The 22,564-nt window shown below is 39.2% G+C and overlaps 1 protein-coding gene across 2 annotated transcripts in view; it reads left to right on the top strand.

Annotated features, from left to right (window-relative positions):
* Positions 1–22,564, top strand: part of LOC119260264 (cAMP-specific 3',5'-cyclic phosphodiesterase 4D-like) — a 445,519-nt gene that overhangs the window by 41,511 nt on the left and 381,444 nt on the right. The gene's annotated exons all lie outside the window — the stretch shown is intronic.

The raw sequence follows: 22,564 nt of genomic DNA, 5'->3' as shown, positions 1-22,564 counted from the left end.
ACAAGGGCATGGACACTTCATTTCATGTTTGGCAGTGATAAATGTTAAGGAGAAAATAAAACAAGGTGTGCAGAGAGAGAGAAAGGAGTAAGAGGAGTGAGCAATGTTCAGCAAAGATGTCTGAAGTGAGGGAATGAGCCCTGGTCTGGGAAGTATGCTGCGAGCAAAGGAATTAGTAGGTGCAAAGACTGCCTGACTTATATTCATTACAGCTGCTGCCAGGTTTCCAGTGGGAAGTGTGGTAGGAAATGTGGTGGGGAGACGAGCAGGAGTGAGTTCATGTAAGGTCTTTCTAGAGCACAGTAAACCCTTTGCATTTATTCTGAGATGGGACTTCAATGGTAGATTTGGGGCAAGGGAGAGACAAGGGTGAGGCTGGGAGACAGCTGGACACTCTGCCAATCCTGCTGGAGAGAAATGCCAAGGGGGCTGCCTTCGGAGAGCTGCAGGGAGGTTCTGAGAGAAAAGCAGCCTCTGCAGCCCTCCAAAATGTGTTTCATTTAAATAAAACAGATTTAGATTTTGAGATTAGCTCTGTGAAGTGTTTCCCAAAGTAGACGCAGCATACTTCTAGTGATATCTGATTTAATTTTAGGTGCTAGATCATAGGAATGGACCTCTTAAATTTTAATAATTTGCCTATGCATGAGAAAGATTTTGTGATTTTTATCATTATTGCTTAGAATTAAGATAAAGTATTGCATGTACTCCAGAATTACATGTACAAATAGCAAAAAGTATGAGGGTTTTAGCCAAATGATTTAGGTCATGGTAACAGGATTATTTATAAGGTTTATTTCTGAAGGTAAGTGGATGAAGACTCTGGATAATGTATAATCAGAATTATGTTTACCATTTATTGATTATTTATGGTTATGAGGCTCTTTACTGGACACACTATAGATATTTCACCGAGTTCTCACTACAATCCTATGTGATGTGGGTGGTAATGTTTTGATATTCCTATTTAACAGATGAGGAAAGTGAAATTCATAGGAAATAATACTTTGGAAGTCTCTGAATTTTTTAACTACTGCAAGGTTACAAAAGTAATACATAATTCTGGTAAATTCTCTGCAAATAGAGGCTTAGTCCATTTTGTAGGACATTTCTCTCACAATAAGGTAAGGGTTAAGAAGTAATCACCAGTATTTTTAATGGAAAGACAAATTTCTGGGCCATAGGGTGACTTACTGTGTCTCCTACATGTGGGTTTACCCAGCATCCCAACTGTGGCCTTATAATTTTCTCCTATTTTCTTAAGGATCTCATCCACTTTTTTGGCTACAGCTATGAGAGCAACCCCCAATTTCAGACCTTGGTTTTAAACCCCAGTTGCAGAACAATTAAATCTGCTAACAAGTTTGGAGCCAAATTAAGGCCACCATGTTTGGGTAAGTCACCTAAACTCTCCTGATCCTCAGTCTATATCAGCAGGAGAAAGAGGCTGAACCAGGATGAGAGTGGTGATCTGGCCAGAAGGTCTGTGTGCCAGGAGAGAGACAAGATCTTTAGGGTAGGGATGTTAGCAGAAAGAGGACTGGAAAGGCAAATGAAAGTCAGTTTCCATCTCTCTTTTTTTTTTATTATTTTTTTTTAATTAATAAATTTTATTTTTATATTCCCCATACAATTGCAATCCCCCCATTCTGACCCCAATCCCTCCCCTCCCGCCCCCCACCCCCCAAAAAGTGTCTCTGGTTCATAGTTTTTTGTTGATTTTGATTTTCACTTTCTTATAGTTATTCATTTTCCTGGTCCCTTATTTAAATTTTCTAGATTCCTGCTATGAGTGAGACCATCCGGTATTTTTCTTTTTCTTTTTGGCTTATTTCGCTGAGCATGATCCCTTCCAGCGCCATCCATGTTGCTGCAAATTGCATGTGTTTATCTTTTTTGAATGCTGAGTAATATTCCATGGTATATATGTACCACATCTTCTTGATCCAGTCATCTATTTTTGGGCATTTGGGCTGTTTCCAAAGCTTAGCTATTGTAAATAGTGCTGCTATAAACATAGGGGTGCAGGTGCTCTTTGGAATTGATGTTTCTGTGTTCTTTGGGTAAATACCTAGGAGTGGAATTGCTGGATCCTGTGGAAGCTCTATGTTTAGTAGGTCCAGAAATCTCCACACAGCTCTCCATAGTGGTTGGACCAGTTTGCACTCCCACCAACAGTGCAGAAGAGTTCCTTTTTCTCCACAACCTCGCCAACATTTCTGTTGCTAGTTTTTTTAATATGTGCCATTCTCACTGGTGTAAGATGGTACCTCATGGTAGTTTTGATTTGCATTTCCCTGATTGCAAGTGATGTTGAACATTTTTTCATATGCCTGTTGGCCATTCGCATTTCCTCTTCAGAGAAGTTTCTTTTTAGCTCCTCTGTCCATTTCTTGACTGGATTATTTTCTTTGTTGTTGTTGAGTCTCATCAGCTCTTTGCAGATTTTTGTGATCAGTCCTTTATCAGTAGTGTTGTGTGCAAAAATGTTCTCCCAGTTGGTGGGGTTTCTCTTTGTTTTTGTTATTGTCTCTTTATAAGACCTGAAACCATAAAATACATAGAAGGAAATATAGGCGAAACACTACGTGATTTGCATATCAAAGACATCTTTACAGACACTTCACCCAAAGCAGTGATAGTGAAGGCAAAGATCAACAGCTGGGACTACATCAAATTAAAGTTTCCATCTCTCTTAAAGGCAGGCTTGTTTTGCTTTATACTTAGAACTTTCTGAGGCGATAATTAATAATCTTGTGGGTGAGCCTTCTCAAAAGGATTATATTTTTTCTTTAAATTAAAAAAATGAAAACTGAAATTATGGAAAGCAAAGACGATCAAGCACTGACTCCAGAGTGGAGAGCCAGCACACAGATGTGGGCGCCTCACACGCTACAGGAGTGGCCAGCGCACTCTGAGCAGAGAGCATGTTGGGAGGTGGTGTGACTAGGCCTAGTACTGTCTGGTGGGATTGATGAGACTGCTGGGAAAGGAGCAGGAGCTTCCTGAAGGAGCACTGCAAGGCCAGCTGGGGAGGGTGTAACTGTGCACAGAGGGTTATTTATTTTTATTTTTATTTTTTAATTCCTTAGACATCCTTGTTTATTTTTTCACACTATAGGATTTCTCCCCTCTGGTGAAGTTGCCATAGTTTTCCAACCACCAGCGTACCCATAGTCCGCCACGGTTCACTGCAGGCTCCCGGCTCTCCCCCCAGTCTCTACTCTTTCCCTCCTCCTCCCTCTTTCCCACCCTTCTGGCATGTCTCAGCTCTGCAGTCTGCTTTCAAGGGTCAGTCTTACAGTTTGTCTTTGTCTGACCCTTTGTTTGGTTTCTCTAGATTCCACCTGTAAGTGAAACCATCTGGTATTTATCTTTCTCCTTCTGGCTCACTTCCCTTAGAATCATCCCTTCCAGTTCCATTCACATAGCTGCAAATGGCATGTATTTATCTTTTTCGATCCCTGAATAGTATTCCATCGTGTATATGGCCATTCCTCTGTGGCTTTCCTCATGGAGGTGGGAGCCACGCAGATGGGGAGAATGCTGAGTAAGAACTTCAAGGTGCAGTGCTCCCTGCAGAGTTGCTGCCTCCCTCTTGTACTCCTGGCATCTGCCATCCATCCCATGCCCCTCATTAGGTCAAAGGTTTTGGATTATGAAATACAAAATTTATGCAAAATTATGCAAAAGGGAGTGAGGGTACAAAGATGAAGACCGCAGTAATACAAACTCCTAATCTCCTGTGTGAAGAAACATAAATAAAAATTCCAATACAAGGCTAAATGGAGGTAAACTGTAGATAGAGTAAAAACCTGCCTTAGGAGGGTGATAAGGTGGACAAATTCCAATTCAGTGGATTTGGAAAGCTATTTTGGAAGAAATGGGATTCAAATTCAAATTCAAATTGATGTTTACCATTAGAGAAATAGAAGTACTAGTTTAGGTAAAGGAAACAGCCTTTTCATGCCCAGGGAGCAGGAAAATGTGAGGGTCGATAAAGGAACCAATGGGGAGGGAGTGCAGTGGATGTCATTGGGAGTGGATGCCTGGAGGTTAGAAGTGGGGTAGGTTATGGAGCTCTTTGCATGCCAGCCGAGTACTGTGGACTTTGTTGGGTGTGCCTGGTGAGCCTTTACGCTTGCTGAGGGGACTTGGGGGTTGGAGTGGCAAGAGAGGGTTGTGTGTTCTAGGGGCATCAAAACAATGGTTAGTGGGCCTCCCCTGTGGCGTAGCGGTTGAGCGCTGGGTTGCGAAGAAGCTGCCCGCGGCCTCTGTCGTGCCGGTTCGATCCCCGGCTGCTCCCCGGCCACCGGAGGAGGGTCCCACATGGCACGCAGACCTCTCCTGCCGCCCGCTGCTCCCCTCAGCAGTGTACTTCGGTCCTTCTGCCTTCTCTGCTCCCCGCTCTGGCTCTGGTGAATTCTCTCACCCTCCTGTGCTTCTGACTGTACCCAGTGCATGTATAAAAACAAAACAAACAAACAAACAAAAACAAAAACAAAAAAAACAATGGTTAGTTATTTTTTTAACATTTTATTTTGAAATAGTTTTAATTTAGGAAAATGTTACAAAGGTAGTTAAAGGGTTCTGGAATATTCTTCAACCAGATTTTACCAATTGGTAACATTTTACCACATTTGCTATGTAATTTTTTCATTCATTGACATATATTTTCTCATGATGCTTTTTCTGAATCATTTGAGAATAAACTGCAAACATCTTGCCTCTTTACCCTTAAATATTTCAATGTATATTTCCTAAAAACAAGGACTTTCCTATATATAAACTCAGCGTAATTATTGAAATTAAAAATTTTAATACTGATAAGCAACTGTTGTCTGCTTTGCAGACTTTATTAAAAATTTGCCAATTGTCCCAGAATACAGGAGATTTTCTTTTTCTCCCCCACCTGCCCCATTTATAAAAATTGGTGTGGATGTCAAATAAACAGGCTGGAACTGAAGTACTGGTGATGGGAATAAGGTATTCGTTTCAGAGGTAGACACAATAGGTTGGGAACAATGGGTTCTGAAGGTAAGAGAGACGGGAAAGCTGACAGCGAGGTTGCCAAAGCTATAGGATTGATGTTTTTAATCAACACACAACTCAAGAAAAAGATATGAACCCCAAGAGTGATCCTATGTTCTGGGTTTTTGTTCTAATAATTTTAATTCGATTTCTGCAGTGCTTTAAAAGGCAGAAAGTCAGTGTAATGACAGGCAGCTTAGTGTAGCAGTGAAGAATACAAACTTTGGTGCTAATCTGCCTGCCTTGGAATCAGATTTTGCTACTTAATAGCTGTGTAACCTTGACTGACTGCCTTAGTTTTCTTATCTGTGAAATGGGGACACTAACGCTATTTGCCCTCCAGAATCCTTGTGAGGATTAATTGAGTTACTTTTTATAAAATGCTGTATTGCAAGCCTGACACATAGTGCTATATATATTAGTGTAATCAATATAAATACAGCAGCTATCCTATTTTATGTTACTGAATCCTCACTAATCTATGAACTAACTATTACAATTTTACTAACTGGAACTCACCTTACTTGGTTCACTCAAGGCCAAACAAATGTTGGCATAGGGAGCTCATTCTGTGTCACATAATGGAGAGGCTCTCTACATGAGAATACACGAAAGGCAATTGAAACGGGCTTGCGACTCCACATTTGGGTGGGAACTAGGGACTCTAGAATTGAAAATTCTCTGGTGAGAGGTAGTTTTTGAAGGCAAGGGATGTATGCATTTGCTGAGAGAGTCAACACAAGGAAAGACTGAATGCTGGGAATGGTGAATGAGGTTGGGTAGGAGCAGTCTGAGAAGAAGGAGAAAAACAGGAGGGTGTGGAGTAAAAGAAAGGAAGAGATGTGAAAGTTTAAGGAGTACTTGCCCTTTCATTGGGAGTCAAAATCAGATGGATACAGAGCAGAGACCTGGGATAATAATGAGTGGATCTTTCATTATCTTAATGAGAAGGGTGGCATTGGCTGGGTGAGGCCAGAAACCTGTTTCTGAGGACTCAAGAAGAGAATACCTTTGGTACAGCAAAAGAGAAAAAAAATAACGATTTATTCTAACCAACAGGGCAGAGGGTGAACTAGCAGGGGAGAGGGAGAAGGCTCAGAGAAAAAAGCCTATCTCAGGTGTGGGGGGGATAAATAAAGAGCTTATCAGAAGCATAAAAATTCGGAAGCCTTGAGTTTTATCTTTAAAGTATTTAAAGTTCCACTATGGATCCGTATTTACTTTAATCTAAAGAATTAAGCTGTGGGCCTCCCTGGTGGCGCAGCAGGTTCAGCGCTGCGCTGTGAAGCTGTCCGCAGCCTCTGCAGCGCGGGTTCGATTCCTGGCCGGCCAGGGAGAAACCCCACATGGTGCAGCAGACCTCTCCTGTCTCACCCACTGCTCCCCTCAGCAGTGTTCTTCAGTCAGTCTGCCTGTTCGGCTCTCAGCTCTCTCTGGTGAATTCTCTCACCCTCCGGCGCCTCTGGCCTGTACCCCAGTTCTTGTACAAATAAATAAATCTTTTAAAAAAAATTAAAAAATAAAGTATTAAGCTGTTTATTATTGAGTAAAATAACTAAAAAATACATGCCAGGTTTTTCCATGACTAGGCCCTATACTAGTGTGTATCCTAGTTTAAGAACAAAGAGAGCAGTGAAGAGAGAGAACAATGAAGGGGCAGGGTAAATTCAAGCAGAGGCAAGGAGAAAGAAGGGAGGAAAAATCTGCAGTGACAGCGAGAGAGATGTCATATTTTGAAGGTAAGACTAGTGATAATGGGGTCTAAATATGACATCAAGCGAGCCACTGAGTGATTGAGACGAAGAGAGAGGGTTGCCTGCGGAGATTTTAATCTTGTTGAGTTGCTCCTGATTTAAAACACAAACACAAAATTTCTCTTTACGGCGTAGAAGAAAAATTAATGTTTAAAAAGGAGCTTTTGTAAAATGTTAAGTCAGACATTTATTTTTAAACACTGTCTTAAAGTCAGACAGAGAGATTAATAGAGTCAATTTAAATCCCCTTAGGGAACATTTGGTATCTGCCTCTTGCCTCAGAGCTTCCATTAAAAGTGGAAGCAAGATGAACCTTACAATTGAAATGTCTTTTGTGATGCTGAGTAATTTTTAAATCAATGCATTTTTTTCAATTCATTGATAAAAGACATTCTTTTTTTTATTTTATGCAGGTAATGTATGTAATTAGTAGCTATTTCAGGTGAGTAAGCAAATGGCCATTTGTGCTCATCTTGTTTCTATGCTTCAAAATGAGGTTGCAGGCAAATATTTCTACTAAAAATAGTTGATGGGTTTTGGCAGTGGTAGATGACAGAGCAAAAGAAGCGGTTTGGTTCCTGGAGCTTTGAAATAATTAACTGTAACATCTGATGTTGATAACTTCCATTGATAAATAATTTCAATATTTTCATATCCTCTTTTCAACTCTAAAAGTATATACGTAATAGATGGTTATAATAGGGAAGAATTAAATAACGGACACAGAATCTTGAACCATTCCTAACTGGCCATAGTGAATATCTCTGTACATTCTCCAAATTGTTTTAAGCTATCTCATGACAAATTTGTTTACACAAATGTAATTATATCTTATGTTTTATAATTTATGGAAATCATGATTAATGGAGGATGAGCCTTGCTCTTTGAACGCTCTTAGGAAAATTATAGTTTAGTGAAAAGAGCAATAAAGCTAGAGAAATGAGATATATTATCATATAATAGTACTCTAAGAACTAGTATGTATTTCCAACTTAGCACGGGTTCAGGTTCCACCTTTGTGTCTGTGTTTTTAATTTTTAACTTTCACAGTTCCACAGACTCTAAGCACATCAGAGTGATGGGTAGGACAGGGATCCCATGTTTAGTGCTAAGTTGCTCCCTCATGCCAGGCCGAGATTTTTGGCTGTCAAGGTCAGAGAACTGTCTCCTACAGGCTCCATTCCTGAGCTGTGTGGGAACATATCCAGAGACAGGCAGGCGCTGCTCCCAGGGCAAGTGGCAGTCAGAGCTTTACCACATTGGGTAACTGCCAGGGGAGCAGAGCACTTTTTACCCCCTCTGATCTGTCAACAGCTAACTTAATCGTAGGTTTGCCTGTGATGACAATAGCCAGACATTGATGACTGAATTCCCCTGGTGGTAAGCCTTTCAAGGAGGGATTTCTACCTCATAGCATTTCTCTAATTTTACTTATAAACATAGGCTTATTTCTGATCACACTAGGCAAATTGTAAAACATGAAATTCAAGTTGATCGATTACTTTAATTTCCTCCTATCTATATTCAGCATGAATCAGAGATGAAGCCAGCAGTGTTTCTTATCCTTTAAAAACATTTTGTTCATCTTCACAAATAGAAAAATTACATGGTTTCCTGGAGATATTGATGTGCTCCCTAGAAAGGTTGTATCTTCCTTTAGTGAGGATCATTAATGTAACAAATGTGCACAGATCAAAACATGAGTATATGTGGAATGGGGAGGAGAAGAAAAGGAAGGAAAGAATTGGGTTAAAATTTCGCTGAAGAAACGGTTTTATCATTGGATTAGGAAAGACTGTTAAAAGAAACAGACCATCCTAAAGTTTTCATAAACTTGCTGTGTATGTGTGTTTTTATTGCTGAATAAAGCTAAAATAGTTGTTCATGAAAAACAACATGGAAACCTAGCTTGGATCTTGGCTGTGGCAGGAAAGGGCTGTTGTTTATAATGGTGCCATGATCTCTGGTATTCGGCTCTGCCATTCTCATTCTCTCTGGGAAGACCCCTGTGGGAGCTGGCTGGGCAGAGCAGACATGAGGGCGTGACAGCATCCTGGCTGCACAGAGTCCAGACCTCCACTGCTCCAGTTGAGCTTCTCCAGGGGTTAGAATATTTTGCTTTCAGAGTTGACTAGGCTACTTATAAAGGATAGAAATGTCCCACCCTTACCCCTGTCCTGCTGGTTCAGTCTCTGTGGGATGCTGCTTGGGAATCTATATGTTAGAGAAGCACCATGTACAGTTGGTCATGTGTAAGAACTGCTAGTAAAAATAATGGTGGACAGTAGGAGAGACTAGAAGCATCATAGAAATAAAGTGTGTGTGTGTGTGTGTTGTGCAACAGCTGTGAGATGAAATCAGATTACTGAAATTTGCCAAGCAGCAGCAGGGGGCATGTTAACCAGGTGCCAAGGATATTGCCTTAGGGCTTACCAGAAACTCCCTCCTCTAGGGTGTGAGCTTCTGGAAAACACCAACTGGTCCTGATTAAATCCTGCATTCCCAAGCCCAGTGTAGGGCTGGCTCCAGAAAAGGCCAACACAGTATTTTTTTTAAAGTTCTGTTTACTGTTAATCTTTGATTTTTTACCTCAGGCAGGAATCCTATTATCCAACTTTCTTTGTTTTGTTTGTAGATTTCTAATGATTTTCTGGTTTCTTTGGTTTCCCCTTTATTTCACTGCCTTTTATTAGGGCCAATCTGCAAATTTAACAGATTGAACCACCTTTGCAGATAAACAACAGAAGCAGAAACTGCATATGATGCTTTCCATTATATACCCAAAGTCTGTTGTGCTTGCCAAGAATGAAATTTTATTTACTTCTTGGGTATATCAAGCATAATACTCTTTTGATAGAGGAAATAAAGAGTCTGATGGAAAAGAAAATGCTGGATACTAAAGCATGGGTATTATCTATGGAACTCTGGGCCCAAGTATGAGTTCGGCATCACTCATTTGGTGTAGCTGGGATGACTTTTATATCCCAGTTTGCAGGATAGTCTTGGCTTTGTCTCTTGAGCTGGTATCTTATTTGCTTAGTTTCCCTTTTATCTCAGCAGTATCCTGGTTTGGATAAGAAGTTATACTGGGTATCAAGGAGAGAAGTTTCCTGGGATTACTGTATAGCACTTATTTCAGTCTGTTATTTATCCCATTCCAGTCCCACCCCTAACATTTGCTAGCGCAGGACAAGATGCCCTCCTGTCCCATAGCCTTATCCCTGCTCTTCCTGCCCTGGCTCCACTAGGCCCTTGGAGGAGCCTTATAGGAATGTGCATGGACAGTCAGTCTTCTCATTCTAGCTTTATCTACAGAGCAACAGCTGTGCGTGTTCAACTCTCAGACCTAGGCCTGTGCCATGAAATGGTCTGTGTAAGGAGTGTAAAGAGCCACACAGGCCCTGAAAGCTGACTTTGGACTCCTAGGGGCACTGAATTGCAGGGTTATGGAAGGGTCTAGAAGAGGTCGTGGTTTCAGTAGGATATGCCCCTTGCTCGACCCCTTAGACTTCTAGCCCCATGGTGAGCCTTGGTTAGAGGAGGGCAGAAAAGCAGCTCTCTGAAGCACTAGTCATAAGTTAGGTTTACCTGGCTCTGGGGTCATTTTTTTTCATTCCTGCTTTTCAGAGACCCTGATTCTAACATCCTCGAGCATCCCAGGGAAATGGGCTCACTAAGCCACTTATAAACACTTCAGACATGTATGCCACCTGCTTTTATCTTCTGGCTGAGGTCTAGGCATAGCCTTCTTCTGACCTGATAGAATTCACTTGCTGGTTTTCTGAGGCTGGTTTGTCCTTAAATGTTCTACACAGCTTCCATTTTCCAGACTGAAACAAAAACTTGAATTATATGGCTGAATGTTTCCAAAGTCAACCAAAGGGAAGGCACTTCTCCCTGGTATGTTTCATCAGTGGAAATTTGGTGAATGTTTTCTTTGTTTGCTGATACGTTCCACCAGGTGTGTGGGTGTGAAGATAGGAAAACTGTTTGCTCAGCCATTCCCACTGTGGTTTTATTTATCTGAAGATCAGTCAAATGGAAATACTTTCCTCACTTGTGATTACAGAGTCAAATCTTTTACCATTTTCAGATATTTCTGCGTCTATTTGTAGAACTTCTTGATCAATTACTAAGTCAGTGAACCCTTTCTCTTGTTTCTCCGTATCTCCTAAGGATGGAGCTAGCACAGGAAACCAGGCATTTTTCTGGCCTGGGGGGAACTTTCCTTTTTTCAGCATTATTGGATACCCTGAATATAGAGTCATCGTATAAAGCACATTGTACATTTCGCAATTGTACATTTCGCAATCCTGAAGGTAAATTTCACAGAGTGCGAATGGGGTTGTGTGAAGTGGCAGACCTATGTGTGTTTTGGTCAGGAATTCCTCCCAACTATGTGCTCCCCACTGGGTGCAGTTATTTTCCTCTTTCTCTCACTCTTCAAAAGCAAGAGAGATTAATGTTTGAAAAATTATGTTAACTTTCTACCCTTTTCTTCATCGAGGACACTCATTTTGCTTCTAATGTTAACATTAACACGAATGATGGAACATAGAAACCACTAAGCACATACAGAATTAATTTTTATATAATCAATAATTTTGGGCAACAGTTGCACCAAACACATGTTTCAAACTCCTGCTCTGTTCTGTCAATTAGCTTTCCTTGGGGCCTGAGCAGCTCTGACTTTTCCATTTTAATAGACGGCTCAGTGTGTGATTACCCTGGATTAGTATTATAAAGTGATGTGTTAAGTAATTATGTTTTTTTTTTAAAGATTTATTTATTTATGCGTACAGGAGCTGGGGCACAGGCCAGAGATGCAAGGTGGGGGGGTGGGTGAGCGGATCCACCAGAGACAGAGTGGGAAACAGAACAGGCAGACTGACTGAAATACACTGCTGAGGGGAGCAGCAGGTGAGACAGGAGAGGTCTGCCTCATCATGTGGGTTGCTCCCTGGCCAGCTGGGAATCGAACTCGTGCCGCAGAGGCTGTGGATTGCTTCATAGTGCAGTGCTTAACCCCTAGCACCACCAGACAGGCCCAGCCCATTTTAACCAATCATACTTTTGCCAAGTCTGCTTTGAGTACTTGTCCAGTTGAAAGGTGTTCTTTGTATCCAAGCTTTAAAGAAGCTCATCTGCCTTTTTTTTTTTTTTTTTCCGGTCATAACTTGGAACTCAAGCAAGCAGGAATTACTATTCAGATATTACGTGCTACATTTCTGGTTTTCAGTGGCGATAGAATGAAGAGGAACACATTTGAATTGTAGAGCTAGAGGAAGCCTAGTGTGCAGTGTATGTGCTTACTCGTTATCTGTGTGTGCTGCTCATTACTACCTGCCTTTGATTATTGGAAACTTTCACTCTTAAGAATTTAATTTATCTCTGCAAACTTAAGCCTTTCATGACAGTCTGAAAACCAGTTTTGATAAAGTTCAAACATATATATATATATATTTTATAGATTTATTTTATTTATGCATATAAGAATTGTGGTATAGGCCAGAGCTGCAGGGGGTAAGCAGATTCGCCAGAGACAGAGTGGGGAGCAGAACAGGTGGATCTACAAAAATACACTGCTGAAGGGAGCAGCGAGCGAGACAGGAGAGGTCTGCTGCACCTTGTGGGTTAGTTCCCTGGCCAGGGATTGAACTCAGGCTGCAGTGGGCAAACATGACACACATTCTTCATTATTTTTCAAAAGGAAAAATACTAGAAGAGGGTAGTTTGAAAATACAAACAGTCCTGTAGTGATGGGATGGGCTCATAGCTCTAGTGGTTCTCACAAGTGCTCAGTGGAGAGTCTGATGCATATTAGGTGCTCAACAAAGTATTTGTTAACTGAATACATTAATGATGATCTTGTTCTGAGAAATTTCAAAGCAGAGAACAACTGGCATGAATACTCATCACAACCACACACATTGAGAGCTGCTGAGTTGTGTGCTCTCCCATACATACCATTTGATTTGGTCTTTGCTGAAACATATCCCCATTTTATACATGATAACAAGATGCAAAGAAGAGTTGAAGAACTTCCTCATGGTGACTAAGCACTAGAATTGGAATTGGAATATGGGCTTTGTGACTCCAAATCTATGACTAAAGGAGTTCAAATATTACCTGCTTGTGTGAAGTAATGAGCCAGAGCAATGTTAAAAAGTAGATGGAAAAATGACACGGAAACACTATTCACCCTTACATATGGAAGAATAAAATTAACTCTTGAGGACATTTACATATTAAGAAAAATAGACTTAAAAAAAAAAGAGGCACATCAAATGCATAGATACTACGCTTTAAAAGGCCCCAGTTGAAATGTATCCATAAGATAATTCACCACGACCAAGTAGGATTCATTCCAGGGACACAAGGATGGTTTAACATCCGAAAATCAATCAACGTTATCCAACACATCAACAAAAAAAAATATAAAAACCATATGATAATATCAATAGATGCTGAGAAAGCTTTCGACAAAGTGCAACACCCGTTCATGATAAAAGCTCTTGAAATTCTTGGGATACAAGGAACATACCTCAACATCATAAAGGCCATATATGACAAGCCAATAGCCAGTATCATTCTCAATGGTGAAAAGCTGAAAGCAATTCCATTAAGATCTGGAACAAGACAAGGATGTCCACTCTCACCACTGCTTTTAAATATAATACTGGAAGTCCTAGCCAGAGCAATAAGACAAGAGAAAGACATACAAGGAATCCAAATAGGAAAAGAAGAAGTCAAACTATCACTACTTGCAGATGATATGATAATATACATAGAGAACCCCAAAAACTCCACAGAAAAACTAATTCAACTCATCAATCAGTTCAGTAAAGTGGCAGGATACAAAATCAACATGCAAAAGTCAGTAGCCTTCCTATACACAAACAATAAATCTGAAGAAGAAGAAATAAAAAAAACCATCCCTTTTATTATCAAAACAAAAAAAATCAAATATTTGGGAATAAATCTAACAAAAGAGGTAAAGGACCTATACAAAGAAAACTATAAAACACTGTTAAAAGAAATAGAAGAAGACACAAAGAAATGGAAAGATATCCCCTGCTCATGGATTGGAAGAATAAACATTATTAAAATGGCCATCCTACCAAAAGCAATATACAGATTCAATGCTATTCCAATCAAAATTTCAATGTCATTCTTGAAAGAAATAGAACAATTATTGATGAAATTCATATGGAATCACAAAAAACCCCGAATAGCCAAAGCTCTCCTGAAAAAAAAAAGAAGGGAATGGAGGCATCACACTCCCAGACTTCAAACTCTACTACAAAGCCATAATCATCAAAACTGCATGGTACTGGAACAAGAACAGACATACAGACCAATGGAATCAAATAGAAAATCCAGAAATAAACCCACAGATTTATGGTCAACTAATCTTTGACAAAGGAGCAAAGACTATGCATTGGAGCAAAAAAAGTTTGTTCAATAAATGGTGCTGGGAAAACTGGGTCGCTACATGCAAAAGAATGAAGCTTGACCACTACCTCACACCATACACAAAAATCAACTCAAAATGGATTAAAGAACTAGATATAAGACCTGAAACCATAAAATACATAGAAGGAAATATAGGCGAAACACTACGTGATATTCACATCAAAGACATCTTTACAGACACATCACCCAAAGCAGTGATAGTGAAGAGAAAGATAAACAGCTGGGACTACATCAAATTAAAGAGCTTCTGCACAGCAAAAGAGACAATAACAAAAACAAAGAGAAACCCCACCAACTGGGAGAACATTTTTGCACCCAACACTAATGATAAAGGACTGATCAAAAAAATCTGCAAAGAGCTGATGAGATTCAACAACAACAAAGAAAATAATCCTGTCAAAAAATGGGCAGAAGAGCTAAAAAGAAACTTCTCTGAAGAGGAAATGCGAATGGCCAACAGGCATATGAAAAAATGTTCAACATCACTTGCAATCAGGGAAATGCAAATCAAAACTACCATGAGGTACCATCTTACACCAGTGAGAATGGCACATATTAAAAAAACTAGCAACAGAAATGTTGGCGAGGGTGTGGAGAAAAAGGAACTCTTCTGCACTGTTGGTGGGAGTGCAAACTGGTCCAACCACTATGGAGAGCTGTGTGGAGATTTCTGGACCTACTAAACATAGAGCTTCCATATGATCCAGCAATTCCACTCCTAGGTATTTACCCAAAGGACACAGAAACATCAATTCCAAAGAGCACCTGCACCCCTATGTTTATAGCAGCTCTATTTACAATAGCTAAGCTTTGGAAACAGCCCAAATCCCCAAAAATAGATGACTGGATCAAGAAGATGTGGTACATATATACCATGGAATTTTACTCAGCACTCAAAAAAGATAACCACATGCGAAATAAGCCAGAAAGAAAAAGAAAAATACCGGATGGTCTCACTCATAGCAGGAATCTAGAAAACTTAAATAAGGGACCAGGAAAATGAATAACTATAAGAAAGTGAAAATCAAAATCAACAAAAAACTATGAACCAGAGACACTTTTTGGGGGGTGGGGGGCGGGAGGGGAGGGATGGGGTCAGAATGGGGGGGTTGCAATTGTATGGGGAATATAAAAATAAAATTTATTATTTGAAAAAAAAAAAAAAGGCCCCAGTTGAGGAGACTGGAAAATGAGGTTACAGATGAGTAAGGAAGTATATTTAAGTTTTTCCAAATTATTTCTTTTGCTCTTTAAACTAAGCTTTCTGTCTTTAAATAAATTTTATTTTATTTATTTTTAATATAACTTTTAATTTTTTTACATAATTTTCATTTTTAAATAATATTTCCTTCCCCCCACCCCCTCAGGAATAGTCCCCATAGAATTTCCTTCACCAATGCACCTGTGCACCATCACCTCAGTCCCCCACGCTCCTCTCTCCCTCTGATCCCTCTCCCTCCTCCTTCCCTGAAGGATGTCTCTGATTTATAATTGTCTATTTTTGCTTTGTTGTGTTTTATATTGTCATTATTTTTTACACTGATGTCTTATATGGTTCCCCTATATTCCTGCTATAAGTGAAACCATCCGATCTTTTTCTTTTTCCTTCTGGCTTATTTCACTGAGTGTAATTCCTTCTAATTCCATGGCGTTGCCGCAAATGGCATGAGTTTATCTTTTTTGATTGCTGAATAATATTCCATTGTGTATATATGCCACATCTTCTTGATCCGGTCATCTATTTTTGGGCATTTGGGTTGTTTTCAGGTTTTACCTATTGTAAATAGTGCTGCAATAAACATAGGTGTACAAGTGTTCTTTTGAATCAATGTTTTTGTATCCTTTGGGTAAATCCCTAGTAGTGGAATTGCCAGGTCTTATGGCAGCTCCATTTTTAGTAGACTGAGGAACCTACAGACAGCTTTCCATAGTGGTTGGACCAGTTTGCACTCCCACCAGCAATGCAGGAGAGTTCCTTTCTCACCACATCCTCGCCAACATTTGTTGCTTGTTTTTTTTTGATATGTGCCATTCTTACTGGTATAAGGTGGTATCTCAATGTGACTTTAATTTGCATTTCCCTGATTATTAGGGATGTTGAATATTTTTTCATATGCCTGTTGGCCATTTGCATTTCCTCTTTGGAGAAATGTCTTTTAAGTTCTTCTGCCCGTTTCTTGACTGGATTGTTTATTTTATTTTTGTTGAGTCCTGTGAGTTCTTTGTATATCTTTGTGATCGGTCCCTTATCAGTTGACTGGAGTACAAAGATTTTTTTCCCAATCAGTGGGGTATCTCTCTGTTTTGGTTAATGTCTCTTTTGCTGTGCAGAAGCTTTTCAGTTTGATGTAATCCCAGATGTTTATCTTTTCCTTGACTTTCTTTGCTTTGAGTGATGAGTCTTTAAATATGTTATTGCGATGTATATCTTGTAGTGTTTCACCTATATTTTCTTCTATATATTTTATGGTTTCAGGTCCTATGTACAGTTCTTTTAACATTTTGAGTTGATTTTTGTCCACGGTGAAAGGTAGTGGTCTAGTTTCATTTTTTTTTTTTTTTTTGCATGTGGAGGTCCAGTTTTCCCAGCACCATTAATTGAACAAACTATATTCCATTTCATATTCTGTGCTCCTTTGTCAAAGATCAGTTGTCCATGTAAGTGTGGTTTTACTTCTGGGCTCTCTGTTTGGTTCCATTGTTCTGTGTGTCTGATTTTGTTCCAATACCAAACTGTTTTAATTATTATGGCTTTGTAGTATAGCTTGAAGTTTGGAAGTGTGATACCTCCTTTCTCCTTTGTTTTCATCAGTAGGGATTTGGCTATTCATGTTTTTTTTTGTTTTTTTTTTTTTTTGTGGTTCCATATATGAATTTCGTCAGCATTTGTTCTATTTATTTAAAGACTGTCATTGAGATTTTCATTGGAATAGCATTGAATCTGTATATTGCTTTTGGTAGGATGGACATTTTAATAATGTTAATTCTTTCAATCCACGAGCAGGGGATGTCTTTCCATTTCTTTGTGTCTTTTTCTGTTTCTTTTAACAGTGTTTTATAATTTTCTTTGTATAGGTCGTTCACCTCTTTTGTTAGGTTTATTCCCAAGTAGTGGATTTTTTTTTTTGTTTCAATTATAAAAGGGATGGTTTTCTTGATTTCTTCTTCTTCAGATTGATTGTGTATAGGAAAGCTACTGATTTTTGTGTGTTGATTTTGTATCCTGCTACTTTACTGCACTGGTTGATTATTCTGAGTAGTTTTCTGTGGAGTTTTTAGGGTTCTCTATGTATATTATCATATCATCTGCAAATAGTGATAGTTTTACTCCTTCTCTATCCGGATTCCTTGTATGTCTTTCTCTTGTCTTATTGCCCTGACTAGGACCTCCCGTATTATATTGAAGAGCAGTGATGAGAGAGGACATCCTTGTCTTGTTCCTGATCTTAAGGGAAAGGCCTTCAGCTTTTTGCCATTGAGAATAATATTGGTGGTGGGTTTGTAGTATATGGCTTTTATCATGTTAGGGTATGTTCCTTCTATCCTGAGAATTTCAAGGACCTTCATCATAAATGGATGTTGGACTTTGTCGAATGCTTTCTCAACATCTATTGGTATGATCATATGGTTTTTATTTTTTCTTTTTGTTGATGTATTGGATTACACTGATTGATTTTCGTATGTTGAACCATCCTTGTGCCCCTGGAATGAATCCCACTTCTTTATTGTGGTGTATTATCCCTTTGATGCATTGTTGGATTCTGTTGGCAAGGATTTTGTTGAGGATTTTTGCATCAGTGTTCATTAGGGAGAGTGGCCTGTAATTTTCTTTTTTTGTGCTTTCTTTGTTTGGTTTTGGTATTAGTGTAATGTTGGCTTCATAGACTGTATTTGGCAGTATTCCTTCTTTTTCATAAATAATTTTTATTAGAAGTTTTCATTTTTTATTGAAGTACCATTGCATAAATAAATTTTAAATAAAAATTCTCTAAATAAAAATTTCAAGGAAAACTAATGGCAGATAAGGCTTTTGGAAGAACACTAGAAATCAGAAGGGAAATATCTTATCCATTGCATCCTTATCCTACTTTGTAATGTTATTAAAGCTTATTCATTTTGTACTGATGCACTATAAACCCATATGGACAAGTTTCTTCTCTCTCTTATCTAGTCCAATTACTCTGTCTATACAGAGCCTTCACAGTTGGATGAGTGGTTATCTGTGTCATATATTCCAGATGTTCCAAGATGCTTCTGTACCACCATTGACCCGATCCCATTTTTGCAGTATGAATGTTCTAGTGAAGGTGTTCCTATAAAGGAATGCTGTGTTCTCAAGGCCCTGTTTGCAGTGCTAATTAACTTGAACAGATGACCTATTCAACTGATAACTCCCACTAGCTTATTAGTACATGGTAGGTAGTTTATTCTGTGGTTGACAGCTACTAGATAAAAGCCTGAAAATATGAGAAAAAATTGTTTGATGGTACAATGGAGGAGAAAGAACTACACAGTGCTTTCTTGGGAAAGTGGATATTCTTATATGCCTATGGAAAACAAATCAGGTATGTCTGGGTGATAGGTTACAAAAAGGGGGAAGTAAAGGGAAGTTTCATTAAGTTTGGTTTCTTGCCTTTGGTTAGCCAGGACCCATAATGTTTTATAGACTGAGAGTAAAGAAGGAGATATTGGGATGAAAACCTTGCTCTCTGCTTTGTCATTGATTAACAGCTCACAAAATTTCTCTTTGTGTGGGCTTATTCTTTAGCAGTATTTATGTTGTGTCTGGGATTTTCTTGCTGAAGGAGATATATCCTCTTGTGCTGACTGTGGACTCCATGGTATTAAAACCAAAGTCATTCAACCACCTGAGCTGAAGTAATTTTAGCACTTAGATAGGCTATTTTTACTATATATATTACAAATAATACTATCCAGACTGGCTGCTTGGCTTATGAGATATAGCAATGTAGATTTTCTGGCTAACCCAGATTAAGGCAGAAGTAGATCAACATTAACACCCTTTGACCTTGGGCAAGAGGTACTCTTGTTTGAGGTCACGTAATTTAAAAGGCCCTGCTCTGGCCGTCCTCTAGCTGACCATGTCCCATAGGGAGAAGATTCTATAAGGTCAAGAACATTGTGTGTGCGTGTGTGTGTTTTAACCATTCTACTTTAGAAAAGTGGGGAGACACTTTGACTCTAGTGAATCCTCTCACCCCCCACACCTCTGGCCTATACCCCAGCTCTTGTATGCATAAATAAATAAATCTTTAAAAAAAGTGTGGAGAACAATATTGCTTTCCTTTTTATTTTTAATTGCAGTAATGTTGGTTTACAATGTTTTTTTTTGTATTTTAGAAGTATAGGATTTCCCACTTCTGGTGATGTTACCATAGCTCTGCCACCTCCAAAGCACCCATAGTCCACTACTATAGTCCATTGTGCTCCCTCCCCACTGTATGCTCACCCCAACACCTTCCTTGCCTCTTCTGCATGTCTCAGTTCTAAGGTCTGCTTTTAAGGGCTAGTTTTTGAGTTTGTCTTTATCTGATCCTTTGTCTGTTTTCACTATATCCCACATATGAGTCATACCATCTGGTGTTTGCTTTTTTCCTTCTTACTTGTTTCACTTTGCAAGGGACATTATGGTCTGTCCAAAGCTCCTCACCCCTACTTCTAAGCCACCCATGACCCCATAATCACCTGCCTAAGCTATCTTAAAATTACTTCCAGAGCCTGTAAGGCCTCTCTTATTTTCATATCTCCCATTGGTGAACTGTACCTGTGAGCTCTTCTAGGACCCAAGTATGTGGTACTGACTGTGCAGGTTGGATATCAAGGTGTGGGCAAAGCTCCTTGTACTGTAGAACAAAACTGAAGTTGAGAAGAGAAGGGGAGTGGGCTACTGGGTGGCTTTTGGCTCTAGGCCTGTGGCTCCAAAATTTTATGGGTAGACTAGTATTTCAACCTCTAGAGAGTGGAAAACCATTTAAAACAGACAGCTCATGCTGACTGAGAAGCACAGTGCTTTGATGAACTAGGCTTAATTGACCACTGAAGTTCCTGCATAGCTTCCTGGTTTGCATGTAGAGCAACAGTAGTTCTATTCTGTGGCTATTACTGATGTAGGAACTTGGATGACTGTTCTCTTGGAACAGTCCTAGGGAGTTCCTTCTGGTAGTGGTGGTGGGTGATCACTGTCATTTCCTAATATTCCGTGTTTTTCTGGACTGTATGTAGTTGAATGAAAAAATAAAGATGCTGCTTTAAAACAGTTTTTTAACTTTATTTAAAGTAGGAATATATACAATTTTATTTAAGCAGGACTATTTACAATAGCCAAGATATGGAAACAGCATAATTGCTCCAGAACAGATGAGTAGATCAAAAAGATGTGTTATATATACACAGTGGAATACTACTTAGCAATCAAAAAAGATTAACTCATGCCATTTGCAGCTACATGCATGGAACAGGAAGGTATTATCTATCCTAAGTGAAGTGAGTCAGAAGGAGAAAGATAAATACTAGGTGGTTTCACTAATATGTGGAATATAGAGAAATTAACTCAATACAAACTTTAAAACCAGCCCTCAAAATCTGACCATAGAGCTGAGGCATCTGTGGAGATGGGGTGAGAGGAGAGGGGCAAAAAAAAGGCTAGGAGGAGAGCACAATGAACTGTGGTGGAGGTCCATGGGTGCTTTGGTAGTGGGAAAATGATGGTGATCACAACTGAGGGGAGAAAACCTATATTGTGAAAAAAGCTAACAAGGTTGTAAAATAATGCTGCGTCATTAATTTAAAAAAGTTATCTTCAGTAGCCAAATGTTTTGCTTTTTTTTTTTCTGCAAAGAAATAATGGCAGATGTTTATTTCCATGCAAAAAATGCATATGGAAAATTTTAAATTTTGTACTCTGTAATTATAGTTGTACTGTTGTGTATTTCTCTTAACCGTACAGACCTGAATAATGTCTCCTTGCTGTACATACTTTACCATGCTCCTAGCTTGTATTCCCCAGCATCTCTGGATCTTTGTTTCTTTCTCTTCCTCCTCCTTTCCTTCTCAAATCCCCTGCTCCTCCACGTACCCCTCTCTGCCTGCTTCTCTTTTGTTTATACTCTCTCTTCATGTAGAATCCCCCCTGTCTTTGTCTGGGTTGTATCTACTGGGAGAAGCGCCTACTATCTTTTAATGTCATAAAAGACATCCTACTTACTGGGATGTGTGAGGTCCCAGGTCAAAGAGCTAGAGAGTTATCCAGTGTTGGTGGTATGAGAACCTTTGAGATTGATCATCTGTCAGGGTCCTCTTCATTGTACACCCAAGAAGAAAGATCCAGCGAATTCTGTAACTGACCCCAGACTACACAATAATTAGGCTCCGTATCTCCAGTTCAATCCTTTTCATAAAAATAGCTTCAGAATACATGCAAGTGAAAACAAGCCACCATAAGTCATAGATTTGTGTATGTCTGCCATGGTGATGAGGAAGGAAAAAAGGTGGGGACATGACTACAAAAGAACATATGAGATCCCCTGATAAAGTGTTTCCTCCAAAGATCATGAATAGATAGCTTAGAATTGCCAGTAAGAACTATAGACAAACAAGTTCAGACAAGTTACTGCAGGAAGTACAGTTAAGTTAGAGGGCAGGAAAAGTGCATTTGTCAACATATGCAGAGAAGGGGGAGCTATAGACATTCCAGTTGGAAAAAATATTTTTGAAAAAAGTTGATCTTTTTCCTTGATTTTCTTATTTTGTAGCAACATGTGAGACCTCTTTTAGTGCATAAATTAAAATCAACATATTTTAATTTACTTAGATTAATATGAATTTAAAGCTCTTTGGGCTAGAACAGCTGTAATTATATTCCCAAAGACCTCTGGTTTATCATTATTTATGCCTAATCAGGCATTTATGATCCCTTTTTGGTTGTCTCTGGTGGAGCATTGTTGGCAATGCTTTCCTGACTTGAAATTCTCATGTGCATGGAAACATATAGTTAGAAAATGAGTAAGTAAATAACTTCTCCTAAGAGTATAATCTCTCCTTTGTGACATAAATTAAATATCCATTCACATCTACAGAATAATTCCCAGTATTGCAATTAAATAATCTGATATGCACAAGCAAACATGCCAATCTCTTTCTAGTCTGGGGGAATTCAGTCAACTTTCTACTTGAACAAACAAGATATGCTTTTAAATAGATGCATCGTTTTCTCAAAATTGGATTATAAAGAACTGATCTGAGCTGCAATCAGATGGATAATTAAACAGCAAAGGTAAGAGGCT

The sequence above is a fragment of the Talpa occidentalis genome, unplaced genomic scaffold (assembly GCF_014898055.3).
Source record: "Talpa occidentalis isolate TD23 unplaced genomic scaffold, MPIMG_talOcc4v2.1 talOcc4.6, whole genome shotgun sequence".
Taxonomy (NCBI): domain Eukaryota; kingdom Metazoa; phylum Chordata; class Mammalia; order Eulipotyphla; family Talpidae; genus Talpa; species Talpa occidentalis.
This window is presented reverse-complemented; position numbering and strand designations above follow the sequence as displayed.